The sequence below is a fragment of the Arvicanthis niloticus genome, chromosome 18, assembly GCF_011762505.2.
Source record: "Arvicanthis niloticus isolate mArvNil1 chromosome 18, mArvNil1.pat.X, whole genome shotgun sequence".
NCBI classification, from domain to species: domain Eukaryota; kingdom Metazoa; phylum Chordata; class Mammalia; order Rodentia; family Muridae; genus Arvicanthis; species Arvicanthis niloticus.
Genome location: NC_047675.1, coordinates 31,737,186 through 31,763,991, shown reverse-complemented (window position 1 = coordinate 31,763,991; position 26,806 = coordinate 31,737,186). Strand labels below are relative to the sequence as shown.

The following is a 26,806-nucleotide window of genomic DNA, read 5'->3' as shown; positions in this document are numbered from 1 at the left end:
AGAAAAAGATGGGCAAAACCCACAAATGTTATTGTGAAAACCTGGAACAGTTTGCTCAAGTCAAGTCTAGAGGTACAACCAACCAGGAGTTCAAAGACACCATGAGTTCTACCAGACACCACCCCCTCCCGCCCACCTTCCTTGAAAATAAAAACCAACCAAAAAGGCTTAGTGGCAGAAGGCTTGCTTAGCATGCCTAAAGTTCTGGGTCCCATCCTGTATACCAAATCAAACAAAACCCTCAAAGAAATGGGAGATAAAGAAAAAAAATTTGGAACCTCATTAATAAAGAAAAAAAGAAAAGTAGTGTGGCAGCATTGGCTATAGCTGTCTAGCAGTCACTTTCCAATGTTTGTCATGCTGCAGTGAAACTAGAAACTGATAATGTGAACAAAGGAAAGCATGATCTAGTTAAAGGCCATGATTAGTTGAGTGTTGCACATATTCAAAACTGACACAAATTTTCCAAGTATCTTTGACAAAGGTTTCATTAATAGGTGGTCATGAAAACGCCTGATAAAGCATAAAAGGTCGTGTGTGTGTGTGTGTGTGTGTGTGTGTGTGTGTGTGTGTGTGTGTGTGTTGCATTCAGGAGTTGCAGGATCTCAGGAGCATCAGATTCCCTTGTTCCACCTTGTTGGTGCTGGGAACTGAAACTGGGTCCTCTGCAAGAACAGTTAAGTATTCATTTTGGTTTTGCTTTCCTGTATAGCCCTGGCTGTCCTCAAACTCAGATCAGGTCAGTCAAGTGGATCCCCTCCCTAGTGCTGGGATTAAAGGTGTATGCCACCTTGCCCTGCTCAGTTAAATATCCTTAATTGCTGAGCAATCTTGCTAGCCCCTTAAAGTGTATTTTTTCCTCAAGGGTGAAAATAGACAGAATTAGTCATTAAGAACCAAAACCTTGGGGCTAATGAGATGATGGCTTTGCTCTGGCCAGCAGATATGACAATTTGAATTCAACACTCTAGATTCCCTAGGTAGAGAGATAACCGATTCCTGCAAGTTATCTGCTAAGATATCCATGCCACTATAAATGTGCATGCACGCGCAAATAATTAAAACAAACAAACAAACAAACCAAGAATAACAAAATCCATGCCAGAATTACAATTCTAGTTTTTCTACCAATAAGCAAGGAGGCCTACACTGTAATATACTATCTTCTTTGCCTCAGTTTCCCTGTTTATAAAAAAAAAAAATGGTATCTACTCCACAGATTTCTGTGAAGATTAGTAAGAGAGAACCACTGTATGATGGCAGATTTCTGGGACCTTAAAGGCCACCATCCAAGATGACAAAGCATTTTAGGCAGTTAGGTGAACAGTAGCATTAATATGCCTTTTTTGTTTGTTTTGAGACAAGTTTTCTCTGTGTTAACTCTGGCTGTCCTGAAACTTGCTTTGCAGACCCTGCCTCTGCCTCCCAAATACTGGGATTAAATATGGGCACCACCACCTTCAGCTTATTCTAATAAAAAAAATCTTAAAGTCCCCCATGAAAATGACTTTTTTGGATAAATTCCTAAGTTTCTCTAAGAGTTGATGACTGATCAAATACAGAAATGGGGAGATTTAGAGTTCTTTAAAGAAACACGACTGCTGCACACATATGTTTTGTTTTGTTTTTTTAAAGAAATCAAGCTGGGAGATATAGTTGAGAGCCAAGTAGGTTTGATGTTCTAGGTTTGGTCTCTAGTACTGCAAAAACAAAATAACAAGTAAAACAGGTTAGGGAAATAGCTTAGTAAGTAAAATGCTGGTCACACAAGTGTGAGAACCCAGGAGTCTAATTCACAGAACCTAAGTAAAAAAGCTGGAAATGTGGACCTATTATACTAGGGCTTGCAATACACTTAAACTGGTAAGCTTAAAATTCAGTGAGATCCTGTCAAAAAATAAATGACAAACTGAAAAAAAAAAAAATCAACATCAACCTCTGACCTCTACAAGCACCTGAACACATGAGTTCATATATGTACAAGAATATGTCACATAAAAACCAATAACCTTTGTGTTCAGTTTTTCTAGCTTGTAGATTTTGTTAGTAATACTCTGCATCTTCCTAAAATGTGGCTGAGACACTCATGATCAATGAAGATAGGCGCACAAGGCTTAGTCTCAGCGAGTTGTCAGACTGAGGCAGGAGAGTCACTTGAGTTCAGGAGTTTGGAGGCTGCCTGGGCAACATAGGGACTCTCATCTTTGTTTGTTTTGTTTTTTGAGACAGGGTTTCTCTGTGTAGCCCTGGCTGTTCTGGAACTCACTTTGTAGACCAGGCTGGCCTCAAACTCAGAAATCTGCCTGCCTCTGCCTCCCAAGTGCTGAGATTAAAGGCGTGCGCCACCACTGCCCGGTGGGACTCTCATCTTTTAAAACACAAAGCTGAGTATGGTGGTTCAGCCTATACTCAAGGGGCTGAGATGGGATCTTGAATTTGAAGCCAGACTGGGTTATACAGTAAGATTGTATTTATCAAATACACATGAAATAAAAAAACATTCATAATGGTTGATGCTTACTGAATCAAGTTCAGACTCTCTGGCTCAGCTCCCAGCTCTGTACAGTTTGTTCCTGTCCCTGCTATTCATTTAACCTCATCTCTGAGTACTCCCTGCTAGGCATCTTTATATCAGTGACTGCTGCCTTGCTCTCTCCTAGCTCAAAGCATCTCCTATATCAAAATATTTTCAACCTTGTCCAGGGCAGACTGACTTTGTTTTTGCTTTAACTATAATATGATATTCTGTATCTACACCTTCCTTCAACAAACTAGTTTTTAAAGGCAGGAATTATGTTCTGCTTCTGTATTCTGTAGAGCAAAGGATACAAACCAATATTAGGTAAACTGCATATTAGTGTCACTGTCAAATGAAATAAATTGGTTCTTGTGCAAGACAAGTATGTAGGAAGAAAAGATAGAAAAACAAAACACTGATTATATGTTAAGTGAAAGCCTAACAATATGAATTTATTTTCCCCATTGCAATATTTATGTCATTTTCCTTCCTCCTTCCCATTTTTAAAGACACGGCTCACTATCTGCCCCAGGCTGGCCTTGGAATTCCTAAGCAAATCAAGCTAGCACCATCAAAATTGCAATCACATGCCCAGGTTATTAATTTTTGACTACATAAATTTTAGTAATGTAGTATATAAGATAATACAGTTAAGTGTATTCAATTATTCTTAGAGGAAACTATCAAACACTTCATAATTGCTGCATTTAATCACTGGGAGAAAAGTTATATTTTAAACAATCTGTTACTAATAATAATATAAAACTGGGTTTGGCTAGATATGGTGGCATATTCCTTCAATCCCAGCACTCAGGAGACAAGAGGCACACAATCAATATACATAAAGATGCTGAGAAAAATAAAACTGTAGGTTTCATGGTACACACCTACAAACTGCACATGAAAGGCATAGAAGAGAGGATTGCTGAACTTGTTGCGGTCATCCTGATCTACATAGTGTGTTCCAGACCAGCCAGGGATATGGAGTGAGTCCTTGACTCAAAACAGAAAGTAAGGCCTGGTGGTGATGCAAGCACTGAGGAGATGAGGGCAGCAGGATCTGGAGTCCCAAACTATCACAAGCTACAAAGCTGGAAGCCAATGTGAGCTATAAGAAACCCTATCTCAAAAGTTCTACATGTAACCAAATATTATAACATCTGCTTGACAGTTTATATAAGAAATTAATTTTTATTATAAATTTACTGTGAAGACCAAAAAAACAAACAAACAAACAAAAACAAACAAAACAACAACAACAAAAAACCAAAAAAAAAAAAAAACAAAAAACAACAACAACAACAACAACAACAACAACAAAAAAAAAAAAAAACCCATCCCGGGAAAAGGAAGAACTGGGAATACAATGTGCTTGCCCAGTGACAAAGTGCCTGCCTAACATGGAGAGAATGGTTAACAAGACAAGTCTTCCATAACTCTAGGGAAAAAGGTAGAGTATTTAGCAATTATGTGTCACTGAAAACAGGTAGTATGTTAAACAAAAAGTTGTGGTTTTGTTTGTAAAACAGACTCCTGTTGACTGACCAATTTATGATCCTTCTGCCTTAGCCTCTCAAGTAGCTCAGATTATAAATCTATGGCAGCAAACCAGGCATAATATATATACTATGCAGAAAAAAAAAAAAAAAAAGTAGCCCCAGCTAGGCATGATAGCATACACACAACTTTAATCCCGGCGTTTATGTGGATGAGTCTGAAGCCATCTGGTCTATATGGTCTACATAGCATATCCCAAGCCAACTGGAGTTGCCCAGTAAGACTTTGTCTCAAAAAGACGAAGGAGCCCACAAGTAGTTCCATTAGTAGAGAGTACTTGGTCTGATATATACTAAACACTGGGTTTGAATCCCAGCACCATATAAACCATGCAAAGTGCCTACAACCTCAGCACTCAGAAGATAGAGGCAGAAAGACTGAACTCAAGGTCAGCCTAAGGCTACACCAGAACCTATTTCGAAAATACTAAGGAAAAGGAGAGAACAGTAGCTCCATGTTTTTACTGGCTTAAAAAAAATTACTTTGGCCCGGCTGTGGTGAGCCACCGCCAGCACTCCCAGCACTTGGGAGGCAGAGGCAGGCAGATTTCTGAGTTCGAGGCCAGCCTGGTCTACAGAGTGAGTTCCAGGACAGCCAGAGCTACACAGAGAAACCCTGTCTCAAAAAACAAAAAACCAAAAACAAAAAAAAAAAATTTTTTTTTAAGCAATAACTATGAAAGTCTAACATGAAGGTCACCTAACAAAGGTCAATATGAACCATAAGATATTAACATAAGGCAGAAAACAAGGCAGATATTTTGATTTGCAACTTAGACTATGTAAATCAGGCTAGTCTTGAAACTTTAGAATCTTTCCTGCCTCCTGCCTCCTGCCAGCTTGTGTAACTCAATTTAGTTTCCAGATCTTTTGTTTTGGTTTTCATGACAGTAATTCTCTGTGTGACTTTGGCTGTCCTAAAACTCACCCTGTAGATCAGGCTGACCTCAAACTCACAGAGATCCACCTGCCTCTGCCTCCTGAGTGCTGAAATTAAAAGTGTACACCACCAACTCCCAGCTTCCATGTATTTTTATAAAAAAGATTTTAGTTGTTTCTATGTGTGTGTGTGTGCATAAATGCGGTACGCAAGGTTTCTTCTCTGTGTCGCCTTGGGTGTCCTGGATGGAACTCCACTGGTATACCAGGCTGGTCTCTGCTTCCACGCCTGGCAATTTTTCTTTGCTTTTCTTTCTTCCTTTCTTTTTAAAAAAGAGATATTTCGTTATGGCCATACTGCTTGTGAATCTTCTACCTCAGCTTCTAAAGAATGTTAGGATTACAAGTATGTGCCATACTTGTAATTATAATTACATACATAATAATTACATACTTATAATTACATACATAAATATTTTCTTTAAAAAAGGCTACCGGGGTTAGGATTACAAGTGTGTGACATTACGCTGGCTTATAGATCGATAGATAGATGGATGGATGGATAGACCTTTAAAACAAAACAAAACAAAAACAAAAACAAAACAAAAAAAGGCTAGCCAGGTAGTGTTGGTGGCGGAACAAGCTTTTAATACCAGCACTCAGAAGGCAGGGGAAAATAAAGTTTGAGTTCAAGACTAGCCTGGCCTACAGATCAAGTTCTAGAACAACCAGGACTACAAACTCTGTCTTGGGAGGGAGCCAATCTGGTCACACAGTGAGTTTGGTGCCTGCCTAGACTATGTGAGAGTGTCTCAAGAAACTGCAAGAGGTGTTAAGAGAGATGGCTCAGTGGTTAAGAGCATATACTGTGTTTGCAGAGGAACCAAGTTTATTTCTCAACACTCAAAGCAGTGCATACAACCTCCTGAAACTCTGGCTCCAGAGGAATCCAGGTCCAACAGTTCTGACCTCTGAATGTACTTACACTCATGAGCATATACTAACAACCAACACACACACAATCTTTTAATCAAAAAGATAACTGATACTTAAAAAAAAAAAAAAACAAACTAGTAGCTCCTTAGCAAGTTAAAAGAAGTGGGACAAAGGTTGCAAGTAAAGCCTAGAGAGCACAAACAACAGAGGCATCATCCAATTGGTAACACTGTTCATTCCCAAATAAGCTTTCCACACAGTACTTAGTTCTTAGCTTCCTCATCTGAGAGCAAGGCAGGCAAAGAAAAAAATAGCAGCTAAATAATAGGATAAGTGCTGTGAAGAGAGGGTAACATGGGCTGGAGAGACGGCTTAGCCACTGAAGGCTAAGCTCATGACCAAAAAAACATAAGAGAGGTTAAAGTACTTCCTACCACGTTGGCAGAGGGGGCAACTTGTGTGGATAAAAAAGGATTTCAAGAGCCAGGCACAGTGGCCCAAGCCTCCCAGCACCTGGAGGCAGAAGTAGGCAGATCTCTGAGTTTGAGACTAGTCTGGTCTACAGTGAGTTCCAGGACAGCCAGGGCCACATGATGTGACCTGGTCTCAAAAACAAAACCAAAAAAGACTAAAAACAAAAAAGGAACTTCAATAAGAGAAATCACTAAAGCTATAATCTCTCACACGAGACTTATCTGTAGTTTATATGTATGAACATTTTGCCTGCACATATGTATGTGGACCACTTGTGTGCCCAGAAGCCAGATCTCTTAGAACTGCATTTACCTACATTTGTAAGCTGCTGTGTGAATGTTGGAAACAGAAATTCCATCTTCCACAAGTGTTAACTGCTGAGGCTTCTCTTCACCCCCAGAAAGTTAAAATCCACTCCACCCCTAACCTCATATTGGTGGTGGTCTTGGAGACTGAACCTAGGGCCATGTACATGCTTAACAGACCCTAAGCAAGTGTTTAACAGATACCTAGATTGTAAATAAAGCATGTGCTAGTCCCCTGGTAATTCCCCAAGTACCACTGTCTTAGGGTTTTACTGCCGTGAACAGACACCATGACCAAGGCAACTCCTTTCTTTGACCAAGGCAACTCTTATAAGGACAACATTTCATTGGGACTGGCTTACATACAGGTTCAGAGGTTCAGTCCAGTATCATCAAGGCAGGAACACAGAATCATCCAGAGAGGTATGGTGCAGGCAGAGCTGAGTGTTCAACATCTTCACCTGAATTCAGGCTGCTAGCAGAATACTGACTTCCAGGCAGCAAGGACAAAGCCCACACCCACAGTAACACACCTAATCCAATAGGCCATACCTACTCCAACAGGGCCATACTCTCTAATAGTACCACTCCCTTGGCGGAGTATATACAAACCATAACAACCACAAAAGCCTCAAATGTATAGTTGTGATCTGGTTTTAGAGGCTCTTTATTAAGGGTAGCCCATTTGTTCCACTCACTAAACATTTCACAGAGGAAAGGCTTAAGGAAAGTCAACATTAGTGTCACAGTATTAATAGAAGGCCAAGTCCCAAGCAACTTCTCTATAACCCAACTCTAGAGTAAAGCAACCTAACACCTTCCTTTTCCTTATTTTTCTAAGAATGACTGCCAAGAATCACCAGAGCCTCCCTTATCCCTAAGAAGCAGCTCAGAATCATTACCTCTGAACAGTCCTACAAGCCTTCATAGTTAGAATACTAAAAAGGCTGAATTGTGGTAAGCTTGTCACTAATAATTACACAAGAGGAATAAAACATACACACACAATTTAGGCTTTATACAGAGCTAACAGATAACCTATGTTTTTAGGGGGTGGGGCAACCAGGAGCAATGTTTCTTAAAACTTTTTAAAAAAATATCAGAATCAACGGGCGGTGGTGGCACACGCCTTTAATCCCAGCACTTGGGAGGCAGAGGCAGGCAGATTTCTGAGTTCAAGTCCAGCCTGGTTTACAGAGTGAGTTCTAGGACAGTCAGGGGTAGACAGAGAAACCCTGTCTCGAAAAACCGAAAAAGAAAAAAAAAAAAAAAAAAAGAAAGAAAGAAAGAAAAAAAGAAAAAGAAAAAAAAAAAAAAGAAAGAAAGAAAGAAAAAAGAAAAAGAAAACAAAAAATCAGAATCACCTGGTGAACTTAAAAAATTATATAGATTTCAGAGATTCTGATTCAGAACATGTGGGGTAGATAAAACCTTATTTCGTAAGGTTCCCAGGTCACCAGGTATGACAACAGATTCTGTTTATAACCTAAGCACTTGAGGGGAGGACAGGTGATTTAAGACTATAACCATATCTCACAGAATGTATGTTCCACAGTTTCAAAGTTACTGGCCTAAAATATAATACTTTAGATACAGGTTTATATTTTTGTAATGTGATGTGTCCCCTACACACACACACACACACACACACACACACACACACACACACACACACACACACCCTTAGAGACAAGACTTCACAATGGCCTCAAACTCACTGATGGAATCCTCCATTTCTGGAGTGCTCAGAATTCAAGTATGAGCTACAATATCTGGCTTGTTAATTTTTAGATAAAAATCTGCAAAGCTGCTAGATGTGGTAGTACATAACTTTATTCCCAGCACTCAGGAGGCAGAGGCAGGAGGATCTCGGAATTCAAGAATTACATGAGAGACCCTGTCTCAAAAAGACAAAAAAAAACCTTGCAAAGTCATATCAAACTAATTATATCTCACAGAGTAGGTCTTCAAAGTTCATCTCTATCCTTGGGTACCAGAGATACTGAAAGATAACTTTCTTAGGAGGAAGAACAAGCTTCCTTGTTTAGTTTTGAGATGCATCTCAGTATGTCACTACACTGTACCACCACACAAAGACTACCTGATAGAACCACTACCATTTCTATTTGGCTGGAGGTGAGCAGTAGGGAGGAGTTCCTATAAGGTTAACATTAAGTCAGAAATCTCACAGCTTATATTCAACAACAAATACCTATACCACATAGCATAATGATAAGAATAAAAATAGCAACATAACACAGATCAAGACTAGTCGGGAACAAGTCCCAACATTCTCAGTGAGTATAGTAAATAGTCACATAGAATAAAATATGGATAATAAAAGATTTAACAGAAAAATCTGAAAAGCAAAGATACACATATATCACAGATTACTCATTGAAATTTAAAGAACAAAGGAATATTGGATTTTTAAAACAACCTGTCCAACAGGGTACTTGTTAGAAATACAGTGTTCTGTTTAGGAGCACCAAAGGGAAGTTTTTTGTATTGTACAGAGACTAACAATGGACACCTAGTTAGTGGACCCTGACCATAAAGTAGCAGTCAATAGTATATATCTATGGAGAATGTAACACATAACAATGAAAATCCAAGGATACAGCCAGCCAGATCAAAGAATGTAGATATAAAAGTAAGGTTAGAACTGGAGTTACAGTTGTGTGTGAGGAATCTAATCCTGGTCCTCTTGCAAGAGCAGCAAGCATTAAGACATCTTTCCAACTCCATGACATTTTCACCCAGCACTGGTAACTGAACCTGCTTCACAAATAACAGGAAAGGTTTCTATGCTATATCCTCAACCCTCAAAATTCAGTATAAACTGTTAACTAAAGTAGTATACTAGGGCTAATGAGATGGCTCAGGGGGTAAAAAGCACTTGCAACCAAATCTGATGGCCTCATTTGGTCCCTAGAATTTACCTGGTGGAGAGAACTGACTCCTCCAAGTTATCCTTTGACCTCCAATATGCACAAGAGCACAAACATGTATGCTCATGTATGTACAGACACACACACACACACACACACACACACACACACACACACACACGATTAAGACAGCCAGGCCTAGTGGTATATGCCTGGAACTCTAGCACATGGGAGGCTGAGGCAGAATTGTCTCTCGTTTTAGCCTCAAACTCTAGGCTATACACAGCCAGAGCTGTCTCAACAATCCAGCAAGCAAGCATTAGCAACAAAAGCATCACTTCTCTCAAATGTTTCCGCTACGATGCCCATAAACTTTCCACTCTATGCATCCATACCTCATTTTGTGGAAGACCTTACTTTTCAAGACACTAATACAGTTTGCAGTCTGCTTCAAATATGGTGACTTATTCAAATATAATTTTTGTTTTGTTTTTCGACAAGGTCTCACTAAGTTGCCTTGGCTGGCCTAGAACTCTGAGATCTGCTTGCCTCTGCCTCCCCAGCAGTAGGACTAAAGGCATGCTACACTACACCTAGCAGATATAACATTTTTTAAAAGTTACTTCTAGCTAAATTAAGTCACTATACCCTAAATTAGCAGAATTTAAGCTCCAGGAAAATGGTCAATTTTATGTTTGGCTTTAAGTGCCATAAAATTGTATCACTTTATACCCTGAAGGCATTCATATCCAAATTTGAAAATATAGGGATCAAATACAGTTAGGTCAACTAATAACACTTAAAAATGAGCAACAAGTTCCTATTCCATGCCCCAAACTAGTAAAGTTCTCGATTTCTCAGCAGTTCTCAAGTCAGTGTTGCTCCCTTCAGCAGCTTATTAGCAAGTGATCAGCACCAGAATTCCTATAAGAACCCACAGGGAGTAATTTATAAAGCAGACTACTACTATAAAAACCTTGCTCTTATGTGGAAAACAGGCTCACAGAACAGAACTTTCATTCCTAGTCCCTTCTCTCTGTTCTAGACAAAGTTTATATGAAAAACTCTAGCCAGGTGGCAGCCAGCAGCACATGCCTTTAATCATAGCAACCAGGAGGCAGAAGCAGGTGGATCTGAGTTCGAGGCCAGACTGGACTAGAAAGTGAGTTCCAGGACAGTAAGCATTAAACACAGAGAAACCCTGTCTTGAACTTCAAAAACCAAAAAGCAAAACAATAACAAAAGGGAAAAAAGTTCTAGCAACCATTAAATAGATTCATGTCAATTTATATTTAAATTTTCTATCTCTATGTTGGGTGAGATGACACAGTGGGTAAAGGCACTTGCCACCAAGCCTGATGACCTGAACTCAATCCCTGGAACACATACAGTGAGAGAGAATGATTCCCAAACTTGTCTTCTGTCCTCCACACATGCAGTACACCACTGACATACACAACAAACAAATGTGTTTTTTTAAATGAACTTCAAGCTCTAAATTTCTTTTCCCATTATACAAATGTAATTATTTTACATTTTTCCCAAGGGTAAAAAAAAAAGATGTGCTTTTGTTATCAAGAAAGGAGATAATCTGATATCAAATCCTACTTAGTTATTTAGAAATCTCAGAGCAGAACCCCTAATGTTATGAGATCTTTTCCAAATACCTTATGATAATCCATTATTTAATAGCAAAGAATACAGGTTGGCAATAATTGATAATGACTATCATAATACAAAGCAAACATGGGCCAGTTAGACTAACTCCAATTAAGAAAAATTTTATTCCAGATACTAGATACTCCAAGGGAAAAAAATCATACCTGTTTCATATCAAAATTATAAAACTGTCATTTACCAAAGGTCAAAACATATAACCCAAAGGTTTCTACAGAAAGACATCACATCTGTTTTGTCAACTAATTAGTATACAGTATTAGCAGTTTCATACCCAGGATCTCATAATATAGATTGGTCTTACATGCTCTGAATTACACAATGTGCTGCATCTCCTATGCTCAAAACTACCCAGAAAACCCTCTAGACCTAAGAGGTGACATTACATCATACTCCTACCCACCACACACCTAGTACCAGAGAGTGAACTTAGGTTCATGAGTGCTGGCAGGGATTACACCATGCCTATTTTCTTACTTTTTTATTTTCCCAAAGGTGGCCTTCAACTTGTAGGGAACCACAGGCTTGCGCCACTGGTCCCCTTTAAAAGAACAATGAAATAGGCATTTACCTCTCCGTGGCTGCAAAATCAGTCTGAGGAAGGACAACAGAACCCAGATTTCCAGTCCCTAGCTTCGAGTCTGTCTGCTAGTGCATCATGTTCTTTGGTTCTAGATTTGTGGTCATTCTAAAAGAAAAACAGAAAATATTTAATAAAAACAGCAAATTCACATAAATACACCACAGAGCATAAAAAAAGGAGAAAAACGGAAGCTTACTATGATGGGGGGGGGGGACACACAATAGATAGCTGGTTGTGATAATGAAAGCATACAGTGTCAGCAGCACCTGGGAAGCAAAGGCAGGACAATTGCCAATAGTCCAAAGCCCACCTGGGCTACAAACCAAGATCCTTTCTCAAAAACAAAACCCCACCACCACCACGAAGTAACTGCTACAATACTGACTAACTGCATCATTCTATGAATGCCTGTCATGCCAACAATACCACACTTATGTACTTTCCAGCCATTCACTGGACATAAACAGATTAAAAGGATTTGAATTGTTAAAACAGTATTCTTATAATCATGGCACATGTACTCAAACTACCAAAAATTAATTCCTATAGTTGAAGTAACAATCTTTTAGTTTGTTTCCTTAGCTTCAATAAACAATGAGTAGTGTTACTGATTAAGTTAGTTTGCACCACAAACTAGTAAGCTTATTAACAAATTAGACAGGAAGCTTCTGCTGACCTTCAAAAATCCTTGACACACAATAATCAAATACTTGTTTCAGTGAATTAAGGAATGCAATATTTTTCCTCCCTGAATTACCAATAAACTGCCATGTTTCAAGTAATGGTAAAATGAAATCTATTTCTACTTAAAAAAAAAAGAGAGGGAGAGAGAGAGAGAGCATGCGCCAGGCCTAGTGACCTAATACCTTTTAACCCCAGTTCTCTGGACACTAGAGTCAAAGGCAGGAAGATCCCTCTAAATTTGAGGCCAGCCTCATCTACACAACAAATTCCAGGATTGCCTGAGCTACTAAAGAAAGACCATGTCCCAAGCAGGAGCGAGCGCCAGAAAAATGAATCCCCCAAATGAAATAATCTTTATAAAGAGTATTCAAAGAAGGGGATGTATACTCATACTTCCAGCACTTGGGAGACAGAAGTAGGATTATGAGTTTGAGGTGAGACTAAATAAATCAACAACAAAAAGGGAAAGGGGGCTGGAGGGATGGCTCAGTTCTCAATACCCACATGGTGGCTTACAATTACAACTGTCTGTAACTCCAGTTCCAGGGACTCTGACCCCCTCTGACCTTCATAGGTACTAAGTATGCATGGGCAATATACACATACATGCAGGCAGAAACATTCCTACACAAAAAATTTTTAAAAATCTTATAAGCAACAAACAATTTTTAAAAATGATGTATAAGGTACAACAAAAAGAAATCTATCTCATAATTTAACTAGCTCAATTAAACAGATATAATACCTTTAAAATGCACAACAATGGACTAAAGAGATGGCTCAGCAGTTAAGAGCACTGGCTGCTCTTCCAGAGGACCTGGGTTCAACTCCCAGCTCCCACATGGCAGCTCAAAACTTGCCTGTTACTCCAATTCTAGGGGATATGACACCCTCACGAAGACATACATTCACAATCAAAACACCAATGTACATAAAATAAAATTTAAAAACAAAAACCCTCACAATAAAGAGATAGCATGGCTCTTTTGTTGGGAGGTAGCTTAATATAAACTTATTTTTGTCTAAGAAACAATTTCATATTGAAGTCCATACCACCAAGGGGAACAGAATTTACATCCCTGAAAAAAATTTTAAGTTATTCCAGAATAAAGATCAAGTGTAAGAAAAAATATACCACTCTTGAGGTATATTTTTAACTCCTGTTAATAGACTATTTAATACACCATCTTTACATTTAAATACTAAACCACTAAATAAAACCACACACACACACACACACACGTACATATTGGCCAGAAAGATGGGAAGATAGTAACTAGAAAGTCTGTATGGTATTCTCCCCCAACTCTGCAGGGTGATATAAGCCTGTAGTTCCAATACCTGAGAAGCAGAGGAAGGTCAAGGCTCTGGGTTTGAGGTTAGTTTACTCTGTCTACATCCAGTTTCTAGACCAACAGGACTACGTTTCACAACTTGCCTCACAACTAACTTTAAAAAAAAAAAGATTAAAAAATAAAAGAGATTTGTTTTTATTTTATGCATGAGTGTTTTGCCTACATGTACCTAAGTACACAGAAGCCACAAGTCAGGATAATGAATATCCCTAAACAGAGTTAGAGATGGTTGTGAGCCACCATGTGGGTGATGGAACAGAACCTGAGTCCTTGGTTCTGTTAGCAAGTGCTCTTAACTATTGAACCATTTCTCCAATTGCAGAAGGGTTTCTTTTTGTTGTTTTGTTTTAGTATTTTTGAGACAAGAATCATTATATTTTGGCCAGGATGGTCTCAAACGCACAATCCTCCTGCCTCAGCCTCCTGAGAGCTAAGATTATAGGCTTGTACCACCACCATGCTTTATGTGTTTTTGAAAATAAATGGAATATGACAAATCTACATATCTGAGAGCAGCTATCTGCAACATTACACATATTTGTCTCTACTGTTCTTCCTAAATCTGGAAACTCTTAAGTTATTTGAAGAATCTATTTTTACCAATAGTTTGAAGCCATCTAGAGACATGTAAATAGGCTACAAAGATGGCCACGTCAGAGTTCCTACATTAAAAAGAGAGAAAGAGACGGTGGCTGTAAGTAAAGATGATGATGCGGGATGGCTGTTGTCTTAGTCAAGGTTTTACTGCTGTGAACAGACACCATGACCAAGGCAACTCTTATAAGGACAACATTTAATTGGGCTGGCTTACAGGTTCTGAGGTTCAGTCCATTATCATCAAGGCAGGAGCATGGCAGCATCCAGGCAGGCATGGTGCAGGAGGAGCCAAGAGTTCTACATCTTCATCTGAGGGCTGCTAAGAGAACACTCACTTCCAGGCAGCTAGGGTGAGGGTCTTAAGCCCACATCTACAGTGACATACCTACTCCAACAAGGCCACACCTCCTGATAGTGCCACTCCCTGGGCCAAGTATTTACAAACCATCACAGCTGCAATGCTAGCAGCATCTCTAGTAGAAAAAAAAAAGGCTCAAAAGAAACTTTCTGCCAATAAGTACAACTGTAAGACTCCTCCCCACAACATTAGTCAGTCACATGTGGAGTTTGCCAAGGAACTCTCAAGCTATCATTAGTCTTAGTTGGGTTCCTTTAATTCTGAATATCCTTTTTTTAAGAACCTTAAAACTCTTTTGAAACATCTTAAGATTAACTTTCGCACCTCTTAAATTTTCTTACAAAGTTGGAGAGACCCCTAAAAGAATTTTTCAACTACTCTTAAATAAGCAGTATTTTCTTATGTACACAGACATTAGTATAACTGTGTCCCATTATTGATTTAAATAAGTTAAAATCCTGCCGGGCAGTGGTGGCAATCTCAGTTCTCCCAACACTTGGAAGGCAGAGGCAGGTGGTCTACAGAGTGAGTTCCAGGACAGCCAGGGCTACACAGAGAAACCCTGTCTCGAAAAACCAAAATAAATAAATAAATAAATAAAATAAAATCCTTGCGTTGGACAAGATTGGCTCTGTGGGTAAAATCTATTTCCAAGGAAGTTTAATGACCTGAATTCAGAATCCAAGTAAAACCCCAGGGTTTTAATCCCAACACTCAAGAGGCAGAAGTAGTTCAAGAGGCGTGAGGCCAGCCTGGTCTACATAGTCAGTTCCAGGACAAACAGGGCTATGAAGGGTCTCTAAGAAGTCAGGTGTGATATGACCCAAGATATCAGTCTCAGCCCTTGGAAAGCAAGGGCAGGCAGATCTGTTTATCATCAACCTATTCTGTATATCAAGTTCTTGACCAACCAGGGCTCCAAAAAGAGGAGAAAATGGACTCCACAGTGTTGTCCAGACTTTCACACACACCTGCCTGCACTCAAACACAAAGGCCACTAGATGTGAAGGCTCATGTCTTTAATCATGGTCAGAAGCAGGTGGGTCTGAGTGGAGAATCTAGCCTGTTCTACACAGCCAGTTCCTGGCTAGCCAGAGCTATATAGTAAGACACTATCTCAAAATGAAAACAACAAAAACTTTAAAAGCTTTTTTATTTTTTGTTTTTTTGAGACAGGATCTTTCTAAGTAGTATGCACTGGTCTTAAACTCAGAGATCAGCCTGTCTCTGCCTTTCAAGAGCTGGGATTAAAGATATGTGACACTATACCCAACAAAAACAGTTTTTAAAAAGTAGTCCCTTTGAGTTATCTTACATTAATCCACCCCCTAATTTATTTTCCTTACAGATTTAGTTGTTTCCTTTTCATTTTAAAATCATAAGCAAAGAAAATAGATTCCATGGCATTTTTGGAGGAATCATTGTGCTTTGGTAACGTTTGCTATTTGTTTGTCCCAGTAATGATGGGGACTAGAATCAGCCACTCACTCCTGACCAGTCCTAACTTTGACTGTATCTGGACTCAAGCTTACAATCCCAGGTATTCTAAATTAGGAGGACTGAAAATGGGAGGCCTACCTAAGCTATACAGTAAATTCAAGGCCAACCTAGGCAACTCAGTGAGATTTTATCTTAGCTAGAAAGGGGCTAAGGAAATAGCTCAGAGGTAGAGAACACTTGCCTAGGTTACCCAGGGCCCTGAGTTCAAACCCCAGTACTACAAAAAACAAATCCCAACCACTCTTATCTGCTAAGGCAGTCTCATGTATCAAAGGGTTGCCTTATACTGGCTATAAAGTCAAGGATAACCTTGAACTCCTATTTTCCTGCCTCTACTTCTGAAGTACTGGCATTCACTATCATTGGGCACTTGTGCAACTTCTTTTAATAAACAAAATATGGCACCTGTCAAACATGAGCTTGACAGCAGAACTCTGAAGAATATAATAAGTTTCATAGTTTGGCCTAACATATTTTAAAAAGATAGTTCTACTAAGGTTGGCACTCTATATACTACTACATTTAGTTCACACAATTTTATTGTGAAGGAGGTTGAGGAAGAACATTCTGGACAATTGAAAAAGAAATGAGGTGCTGCCGAATGACTAAGAACAACATAGCTCAGAACACTTGCATAACATGCACAAGCATCACAAAGAAAGTTTCATAGGATTTCAATATGGTTAGTGTGGCCTAACCAACCAGAGAATCCTAAGTTCACTCCTACGGGAGTGTTGAAAAGAGTTGCATACAATGTGGGTTGCCAAGACCTACAAACTGAAATCACACACAGTGAACAACACAATCTTTCTTAGCATCAAGATGATTAAAGCCTATCACTGAAGTACATTTAACCATACAGAGAAGCAGGTGAATCTGAGTTCGAGGTCAGCCTAGTCTACAGATGTCCAAGACAGCCAAGGCTACATAGAAAAACTGTGGCCGGGTGGTGGTGGCACAGGCCTTTAATCCCAGGACTTGGGAGGCAGAGGCAGGTGGATTTCTGAGTTCAAGGCCAGCCTGGTCTACAGAGTGAGCTCCAGGACAGCCAGAGCTACACGGAGAAACCCTGACTCAAAAAAAACCAAAAAAGAAAAAGAAAAACTCTGTGTGTGTGTGTGAGAGAGAGAGAGAGAGAGAGAGAGAGAGAGAGAGAGAGATCGCCAGCCGTGCACCTCATTATCTTTTCTTTGAAAAGTGTCAACCTAGACTTTCTTTTCTCAAGAACCTAAGCCACACATCAGTGGCTAATTGCTAATAAAATATGTGTTAGAGTGGGCACAAAAGGTTACTCCAGCAATTTATCAAAAGAAGCTTTTAAATACAAAAGACTTAAAGCCAGGTAAACACCCTGTTTAATTTCTTTTCCTGTCTATGGATGCCTTGGAATTTTAGCTTTCCTAGTTGATCTAAACTCCAAAAAAGTATGAAGTCTCTTTGCTAATGTTTACTTAATGCTAAACTCAATACAGGAAGTCAAATACTAAAGAGTAGTTACATTAGGCACAGATATTTATAAACCATCTGCTGCAAGTGACCTAGGATTCAATTACAACATCAACCCTCACATTTCATCGAACAGTCAAGTTACCAGTCTAGTCAAGAATAAGTTCATTCTACCCCATTGGCGAATTAGATCGGCTTGCACAATCCTTAGAGGGTTGAACTGTCTTAGCCTAGCCCTAGAGCATCAGGTCCTAAGTGGAGTACAAAGTTAGCATCAGAACATTTTAAATAGGAGGCAAACTCCAGCGTCGTCTGTACAATTGCAACCAGCCCACGCTCCAGAATTTATGAGTTTATCACATCACTTGAGATGAGAGTGAAATTAAGTTTCAGTCCCTTTGAGATCTCTGAGCGCGCAAAGTCTGACTACTATAGTTTCAAGGAGCTGAAGAGTGCGAACATAGCTGGAGAAAAACTATTTGGTGCAGAAATTCGTGTCTTTTCCGAGCACCATTGAGGGCCGCACCGGTCGGGTCCCGCGCGATGCCCTGGCCTGAGTTTGGGGGCGCAGCGGGGCCCGGCGGGGGCGGCGAGCGCGCGTTCCCCCGCCCGCTCGGGCGGCGTCGAGGCGCGAGCAGCTCAGCCAGCCTTGCAGAGGGAGCTCTCGGCAGCTCAGGGGTCCCTCTGCTCGCAGCCACAGCAGCGCCGCCTGCGACACTCGGCGGCGACGGAGACCGGCAGCGGCGATGATCGGACTAGGAGAAACTAGAGAGCACCCCAGCTGCTGGAGAAGCACGCAGGGCGACCGGGTAGGTTCCGGGACCGGGTGGGCTTGAAGGGTGGACAGTCCGAGGCGCGTCGGTCGGGACCCGACACCCACAAGGTTCCGGGACCTGGCTAAGCGGCCGGCAGAGGGTTCAGAACCCTAGGCGAAGCAAGCGCGGCAACCGATCCTCAGAGGTTCAGCCTCGGTTAGGGGTACCCGCGGCGGGAGGGGCGGAGGGCAGAGGGCGGGCCGTGGCCCGAAGATCAGCCGGGCCAAAAGCCGGCCTCGAGGGTAGAGACAAAGGAAGGAAAATGGAGTCGCCGAGCGCGCAGGCCTCTGTCGCCACCGCCGCCAGAGGCCTACCATGTTGGGAGGAGGGAAGCTAGCGGGCGGGCGTGGAGGGGGTTGGCCAGGCCCTGGCGGCGGCGCCGGGCAATGGCGGCGGCCGCGCCGCAGCAGGGACGGTAGAGGGAGACAAACACCCCCCGGCGGCGGCGCTGGCGCCGGGCTGCAGCCAGCGCCGACCGGAGCGGCCCCATCGTGACACCTAGAGGCGGCCCGCGAAACCTCCTCCACCCCGGGCCCCCTTACCTTCGCGCCACACCCCCCGCGGCGCCCGCTCCGCCGCCGCTCCACCGCTCCGGCCACCTGGCGTCCCCGGCCAGCTCCGCGTGCCTGCACTGGCTACTGCTGTCGCCGCTGCCGCCAAAGAAGCAGCTCCGCGCACGGTTTAATCGCTCCACAGGCTCGGACACAAAATGGCGGCGGCGCGGTGCAGTGCGCCTGCGTCGGCGCTGCCGGGGCCGCGGGTGCTGATAAGGGAAGAGACGGGTGGGGGGGCCGGCCGGCGGCGAGTTGAGGGCGGGGGAGGAAAGGTGAGGGGAGGGGTTGGCGCAGGGCAACATGGGAGGCGGCCCCGGGCGCCAACTTTCAAAAGCAGGCGCGATGGCGTCACGAGATGCGCCGCGAGTCGCGTCGTCACGCCGCACGCGCCCTTCCGCGCCCTCACCCGGTCGCGCGTGGGCTTTGCTGGCGCGGAGGCGTCCTGGTTCCCGTTGGGTGGGGCTTCCTGGGCGGAGGCTTGAGGCTTCTGGGCAATCGGATCTCCGCCTAGTTGCCCTGATTCCTTAGCTCTGTCTTTCCCTCAAAGCTGTGAAGGGCGGGAGCACTACGGTTAGCCGAAGTAAGCGCGCGGGGCTGGGCCGTGGGGTCGAGGAAGCTCCTAGGTTCAGCCCTGCCCAGTCTCTTCCCCAGCTGGGTCCAACCCGGGGTTAGTTCTGCACTGTGTCCCGCCACCGAGTAAAACCCAGTGAGTTCCTGCACTCTGTCACTTCGACACTTGTCCAGTGCTCAAGATCGACGGCTAGAGGCTTTGCCCAGGGGTTTTGGTAATCTTCCTCCCAAGAAAATGGTCTTATTAAAACCGGATGTGAAATTAAGAGAACCAGTACAGAGTCACCTCAGTCCGGAGATATAGCAGACCACCGCAGTCTTTAGCTGTATTTGGCACCGTGAACGTTTATGTTTTTAAGACTGTTATTTCCACTTGGGTTCCCAGTCGGTGGTCCTTTCCCGGGAAAACCCTATTGCCAAGTGTTCTAGTGATCTTCTCTCCCCCCATAGCCTTGGAATGTGACTCTGGACTATAGTCCCAATTCTCTTACTTTAGCTGTTTGGATAGCAAATGCACCTAGCAGCAAGGGAATTGCTTCTGCTCTCTTCATATCTATGCTGTGTTGTGGGAATGCTGGCCCATTATTAACAGATACTGTTTATTCCCCCTCAAAAGAATCAGAAAGTTAGGTTTAGAAGTATGTAAAATCCAAATGTTCACATGTCAGCAACTAAAGCAGATGTGTTTAAACATCATGAGCCCATCCAACCATTATTGTGGAGCTTTCAGTTTATGACTTAGAGGAAAGAGAAGAGAAATTCCAATATTAGAAAGAGGATAATAAGGCTGGGCGGTGGTGGCGCACGCCTTTACTCCCAGCACTTGGGAGGCAGAAGCAGGCGGATTTCTGAGTTCGAGACCAGCCTGGTCTACAGAGTGAGTTCCAGGACAGCCAAGTGCTGGGATTAAAGGCGTGCACCAAGGCTGGCTCACACATTTAATCCCCACGTTTGAGAGGTAGAGGCAGGCAGATCACTTTGAGTTCAAGACTAGCCTGCTTTACAGAGGGAGTTACAGGACAGCCAGTGCCACACAGAAACCCATCATAAAAACAAACAAACTAAAGGGATGGTATTATTCCCAAGCATTTTTCTGAATCATCAGAAGTGTTGTAGGGGAAGGGAAGCTTGCTTGACTTTAAAGTACTGAAATTAATGGGAGACGTATGGAAACCAACAGAAATGACCTTGGAGAGGAAGGTCCCATTGATTACAGGGGTAACAGAGGTAAAGAGGTGTGCAAATGTAGGAGGGAGGAAACCTAAGTTCTTAGTAGGACAGTCCTGCTGGGATAGGGTGCCCATTTGAGGCTTGTGATCATGAGTGTAAAGTTAAACCAGATGACCCAGTATGTGCTTTTTCTCCAGTAGCATTCAGCTCTTAAAAATGGGTGCGCATGGTTTTTTTAAAAAATATTATATATATGGGTGTTTTGCCTACATGTATGTGTCTGTGTACCACGTGTATGCAGTGCCCTTGGAGGCCAGAAGAGGGGAGGTGCATCCCTTGGAACTGGAGTTAACAGAATGTGATAATCCACCATAGGGGTGCTAAACCAAGGTCCTCTGGAAAAGCAGCCAGTGCTATTAACCATTAAGCCACTTTTCTAGTACATTCAGCTTCTTGAATACAGACATGAAAAAGGGGATAGTTTGGTTTCTCTTAGCCCTAGTTATTTACCTTCTGTTAAATACTGTTTTTTAAATGTGTGAAATATTTGAAACATTTTCATACATCTCTTTTTCCCCCTAGGAACTAAGTTATCACATTTATCTCTTATGTATATTTTAGGACTCAAAGATAAGAAAAAGACAGACGGGTGAGATATTTGCATTTTACGTTCTCTTTACTGACGAGATTGGTGCCTGGTTCACTTTGGAACTTAGATATCAGAAATAATAATAATGCTGACTGACATCTAAATCATTAGCTTCTGGGATGAGGATATAGCTCTGTGATAGAATGCTTGCCTAGCATGCCCAAGAACCTGGGTTTTATCCTAGCATTATAAGTAAAAACAAATAAATAAATCTTTAACCTCTCTTCAAGTACCTTCACCTAAGTCTTTATCTCAGATCACCTTGAGAGTAATTTACAATAATAGCTGATATGTAGACAAATAAAGGGAGTGTTTTTGGAAGGAAGAAAAAAAAACCACCTCAGCTGTAGTTACTATGTATGACCTCTGAGGTATCAGAAGGCAGGAATAGAGTCCCAGTAACCTTAGGACTTTTTTCTGGGGAAAAAAAAAAAACAAAAAAAAAAAAACAAAAAACAAACAAACAAACAAAAAAAAAACCTATGTGCTGTTCTATCAGCTGGGAAAATGCTGAAAACACATAGGAAGGAACTAAAGGATGTTTTCTTCCTTATAGGAAGTCCTGTTGAGTCCTAAGAACAAGCCATTTCAAGCTAGAAAGAGACAAGCTGAGAGGGAAGACGCATGCTACGAGACAGGATACTAAGAGCAGGGCCTGGGGAATACGGCTCAGTAGCAGACTACCTCACATCACATGTTTGAGGCCCTGGATTTAATCCCCAGAACTGAAAAATAAGAGCAGATTTGTTTTCTGAAGTACTTACCAAAATCACCCATGCAGAAAATTGATAAAGGAAGCTGGGTTGTTTATTTATCTATTTATTTATTTACTGGGGGTGAGCATGCTTATGCATGGAGGTCAAAGGACAACTTGCAGAAGTAAATTCTTTTTACCTTGTGGGTTCTGGGGATGGAACTTAAGTTATCAGGCTTGGTGGCAAAGACCTTTACCAGCTAAGCCATCTTGCCAGCCCCTGTGTTTTATTTTTATGAGTAATTATGATTTTGGGGGTATGTTTTGTTTCGTTTTGTGATAGGGATTTGTTATATAGCCCTGGCTGACCTGTTATTCATTTTATAGCCCAAAGTGGCCTCAAATTGAATTTATAGTAATCCCTCTTATCTTTCCTTCTGGGATTACAGGCATGAGCCACCATTCCTGGCCTATAAAGGATAGTTTTAAAATATTCTAGAATGTGATATAGACTGGAATGAATATATATATATATATATATATATATATATATATATATATAGTTGTTAGGGTTGTCATTTAGGAAGAATAGGTTATAAGGATGCCCCCCTTACTTTAAAAGAAATTATTACATTTTATTTATTTTGTGTGTATGTGTGCGTGTGCATGCATGCACACCAAGATACATGTGTGGGGATTAGAGGATAACTTGTAGACATTGCTTCTCTTCTGCAATGTGGATCCCAGGAGTGAAACTTAAGGTTATCAGGCAAGGTCTCAAGCACTCTTACCTGGTGAGTTATTTCACCATTATCCCCTATACCCCATTTTTTTTTTTTTCTGAGAATGTAAGGAAGGGTTGTATTAGGGTCTAGAGTTACAAAACTTATGGAATGTCTCTATATATTAAGGGAATTTATTGTGATGAATGACAGTGTGAAGTCCAATTAACCCAGCAATGGTCAGCTGTGAATGGGAACACCAAGAATCTAGTAGTTGCTCAGACCCACGAGGCTAGTTCTTTCAGCTGGTCTTCTGTAGAAGTAGGTTCTAACAAATGTGCTGGTGAGTAAATGCAAATACTCAAAGAAGAGTGAATCTTCCTTCTTCCAATGACCCTAGAGGGGCCTCCAGTAGAAGGTGTGGCCCAGATTAAGGTATGTACCACCATGCTTGAATCTGGGATTTGCTAGTCCCAGGCTGACCTTGAACTCAGAGATCTTCTTACTCAGTCTCCTGGGATTAAAGAGGTGTACTACCTTGCCTGGGCCCAAGCTTTTCATGGTCACTATGTCTCAAGATCTCCATGTCAAGATCCAGGTCAGAAACTTGTGTCTCCCGGCCTCAAGATCTGGATCATAGGAGTGCCCTCCAATTCTGGATTGTAGTTCACTGCAGATATAGTCAAGTTGACAACCAGGAATAGCCACCACAAGGGTCTTTCCCAGGGACTTTGACTTAAGTTTGTAGTCCATGGAGATTGGTCGAAGCCTTTTAGCAGAGAGCTGCCCAGCTTACCATATGGTTTTGGCGATGTCACCATATTTTAGAACCTGTCCCTCAGCCTCTTTGGTGAGATCAGATTCCAAAGAGTAATTTCAAATTCTTAAGAGTTGGGCATCTGAACATGACAGATAAGCAAAGTGCTAACCTGTTAACAGTCGTCCATGCTGGCAAAGGCCTGCTGTCGGAACTCTGGTAGAACACTATTTAGCATATGTGAGGATTTGGGGTAGATCTGTAGTAAGACCGAAAAAATAAAAAATAAAATTGGTATTGTTGCCAAGTATGATGGTCCACACCTGTAATCCCAGCATTTGAGCGGCTGAGGCAGAAGGATCATGAATTAGAAGCCAATCTGAGCTATATAGCAAGACCTTGTCTAAAAGAAGGAGAAGGGGGAAGTTTATGCCAGAAAATCAACAAATGAAAGGGCAATATGTTAACAATAAACAAGAAGCTTTACTTTGGTACAGAACAGGGGTCGTCAGCCTTCCTAATCTGACATCCTTTAATACCGTTCCACTTGTGTTGACCCCTAACCATAAAATTACTTTTGTTGCTACTTCATAACTGTAACTTTCCTGCTGTCGTGAATTGAAATGTAAATATGTTTTCCCAATGGTCTTGAGTGACCCCTGTAAAAGGATCTTTTGACCTCCCCGCAGAGGGGTCAGGATCCACAGGTTGAGAACCACTAGTATTGGGCCTAAGGATACATGTGAATTTTCTGTTGTCTTTGTACCTATTGAGAACATGTATGGGATACATGATCCTTCCAGTTTATTAGATTCTCTCATATTCATTCTTCCCCTCTCTTTCTTTCTCCCTCCTTTTTTGTTTGTTTGTTTGTTTGTTGTTGTTGTTGTTGTTGTTGACCCCAGGTCCTTGGGCACACTAGGACGCTGGAAGGAATGGTGCATGGTGCCTCTGAACTATGCCTCCAGCTCCAGTCAAGCAAATCTTTAGTGAATACCCATACCCTTGCAGCTACCTGTTTTGAGCACTGGATTCAAGAAGTGCTTGTTGCCCTTGAACTTAGAAGTTTAAAAAATGGAACAACTGGGTCTAGAGAGATGGCTCAGCAGTTAAGAGCACCTGCTGTTCATTCAGAGGACCTGGGTTGGTTCCCAGAACCCACATGGCCAATCAAACTGTCTGTAATTCCAGTGCCAGGGTATCTGACACCCTCTTCTGGCCTAGGAGGGCACCAGGAATATATATGGTAACCATAAGTACACATAGGCAAATACTCATACACATTAAAAAAAAAAAAAAAAAAAAAAAACTTTAAAAAGGGAAGAAATGGATTCACAATAAAAAGAACGTAAAGAAAAGAATCATTCTAGTAGCATCTCACTTCAGCTGGATCTGAAATGCTGCAAAAGTATTAATAGGTGAACTCCGGCATGTAAAGAGCATGGTAAGGGCATAAGGGCATATAAATATATTTAAGGACAGTGGGTCAGCCCTGTCACAGGCTCAGTAAATGTGAAGCTAAACCTTATAAAACATTCAGAAAGATCTGTGTCCATGTACATGAGCTGCCAAACCAACTACTAATATTTTAAAGACATTGTCCCCTGCCCTGACCCCAAGAATTTCTTTCCCTAACAATTAATTTTTTATTTGGACCCCTGTTCTTTACCCCTCAGTTGAAGCAGTCACCCTTTCAAGTAAGTACCCGAAACCCATGCTTGGGAAGTAGGTTAATTCTGGATTTTGCTCTCCTCTGCATTTTCCAAGCATTGATTGATTAGCTTTCTGTAATGCATCACATCCGTTTACAAAATGCCTTAGTGACTGCCTTTCCAGACGTTCTGGGATTACAGGTGTACCCCATGCCTAGCCTAGCTTTATCTTAGATTGAGTAAATGAACTAGGTGGAGTGGTGCATACCTCTAATGTCAGCACTCGGGAGGCTCAGGCAGGAAGATTGTGAGTTTGAGACCAATCTGGCCAATACTGTGAGTTCAGGACAGGCTGGAGGTCTTGTTTCAAAAGAAACAGAAAAGAAAAAAGAAAGAAGTTACTTATTCAAAACCAGAATGAAACACACGTGCTTCACCACACTTTTCTCAGTGTTCTTGTTCTCTTACTGGCTGCTCTGGGTTCCTCCCTCCCTCCATTAGGCCTCAGATAACATTTCCTTCATCATCTTTTTCTTTTCTTATTTCTCTCCCCTTTGTATATTGGGATTTAACCTGTGGCCTTGGGCACATTAGGCAGGTGCTTTACCATTGAGCTATATCACCAGCTCTTTTTTGCTTTTTATTTGAAGGCAGGATTTTACTAAGTTGCTGGCCTTAAATTCACTCTCTAACCTGGGCTGGCCTTAAACTTTTCAGGCTCTGGAGTAGCTAAGATTACAGGCCCAATTTCAGATACCATCCCTCCCTCTCTTTTTCCTCCCTTGCCTTCCCTTTCCACATCCCCTCCTTTCTTTCTTTGTGTCCATATGTTATCCCACCTGATTTTGAAATCCTAGGCTCAAATTCTTCCACTACCTCAGCCTGCTGAGTGCTAGGATTACAGCTGTGCACTGCAACACTTAGCTCAACGTTTCTGCTTCTGTATTAGCCCTCTGGGAGGATGCTTTCACCCCAAGGCTACCTAGTAAAAAGAAGGGAGGAGATACCCCTGCCAAGAATTAAGCCCACTACCTTATTCCTGGTAAGCATGTGGTCTTTTACTTCACTGCACACTGAACCCTCACTCTCCTAATTCCATGTGATTTGTTTAGGAGGGACAAAAAGATCTCTGACCTGAAAGACAGCCGGACACTACTGCTTCACCTCAAAGGAAGGGCTGTCATCAAGACTCATCAGACTTGAGCAGAACCTCTGAGCCATATAGAAAGGGCTTTAATGATGAAAATTTCATGCAACCTTGGCAGACAGGTAGCAGAGATATTTGAGGTCAGAACCCAGCTTCATGCTCTAGAAAGATAATGCTGAAGGAAGACAGGTGACGTGCTAAATTCTCAGGCTCTTCTCCACTAAACATGGTATCTTCATCCTCAGAATGTTTTCATGTTGCATTCTAGATAAGAATAAACATAAGTTGGGAAACTGGATATACGGAGCCCACAGCTA

At 41.7% G+C, this 26,806-nt stretch overlaps 2 protein-coding genes across 10 annotated transcripts in view; one reads left to right on the top strand and one right to left on the bottom strand.

Moving 5' to 3' along the window:
* Window positions 1-19,340, bottom strand: part of Ctcf (CCCTC-binding factor) — a 47,390-nt gene extending 28,050 nt beyond the window's left edge. Inside the window, exons 1-2 of one of the 6 annotated variants that reach the window (XM_034522669.2) lie at window positions 19,117-19,340; window positions 11,808-11,924 (exon numbers count right to left, since the gene is read on the bottom strand). The gene's annotated coding sequence lies outside the window, so the exon portion shown is untranslated. Of the gene's footprint in view, window positions 1-11,807; window positions 11,925-14,669; window positions 14,691-17,881; window positions 18,118-19,116 lie in introns of those variants that run through there. The other 5 variants (XM_034522670.2, XM_034522667.2, XM_034522668.2 and 2 more) reach the window with 5 other exon arrangements.
* Window positions 18,129-26,806, top strand: part of Agrp (agouti related neuropeptide) — a 67,014-nt gene continuing 58,336 nt past the window's right edge. Inside the window, exon 1 of one of the 4 annotated variants that reach the window (XR_013104873.1) lies at window positions 18,129-18,568. The gene's annotated coding sequence lies outside the window, so the exon portion shown is untranslated. The remainder of the gene's footprint in view (window positions 18,569-26,806) is intronic. The other 3 variants (XR_004608635.2, XR_013104872.1, XM_076915776.1) reach the window with 3 other exon arrangements.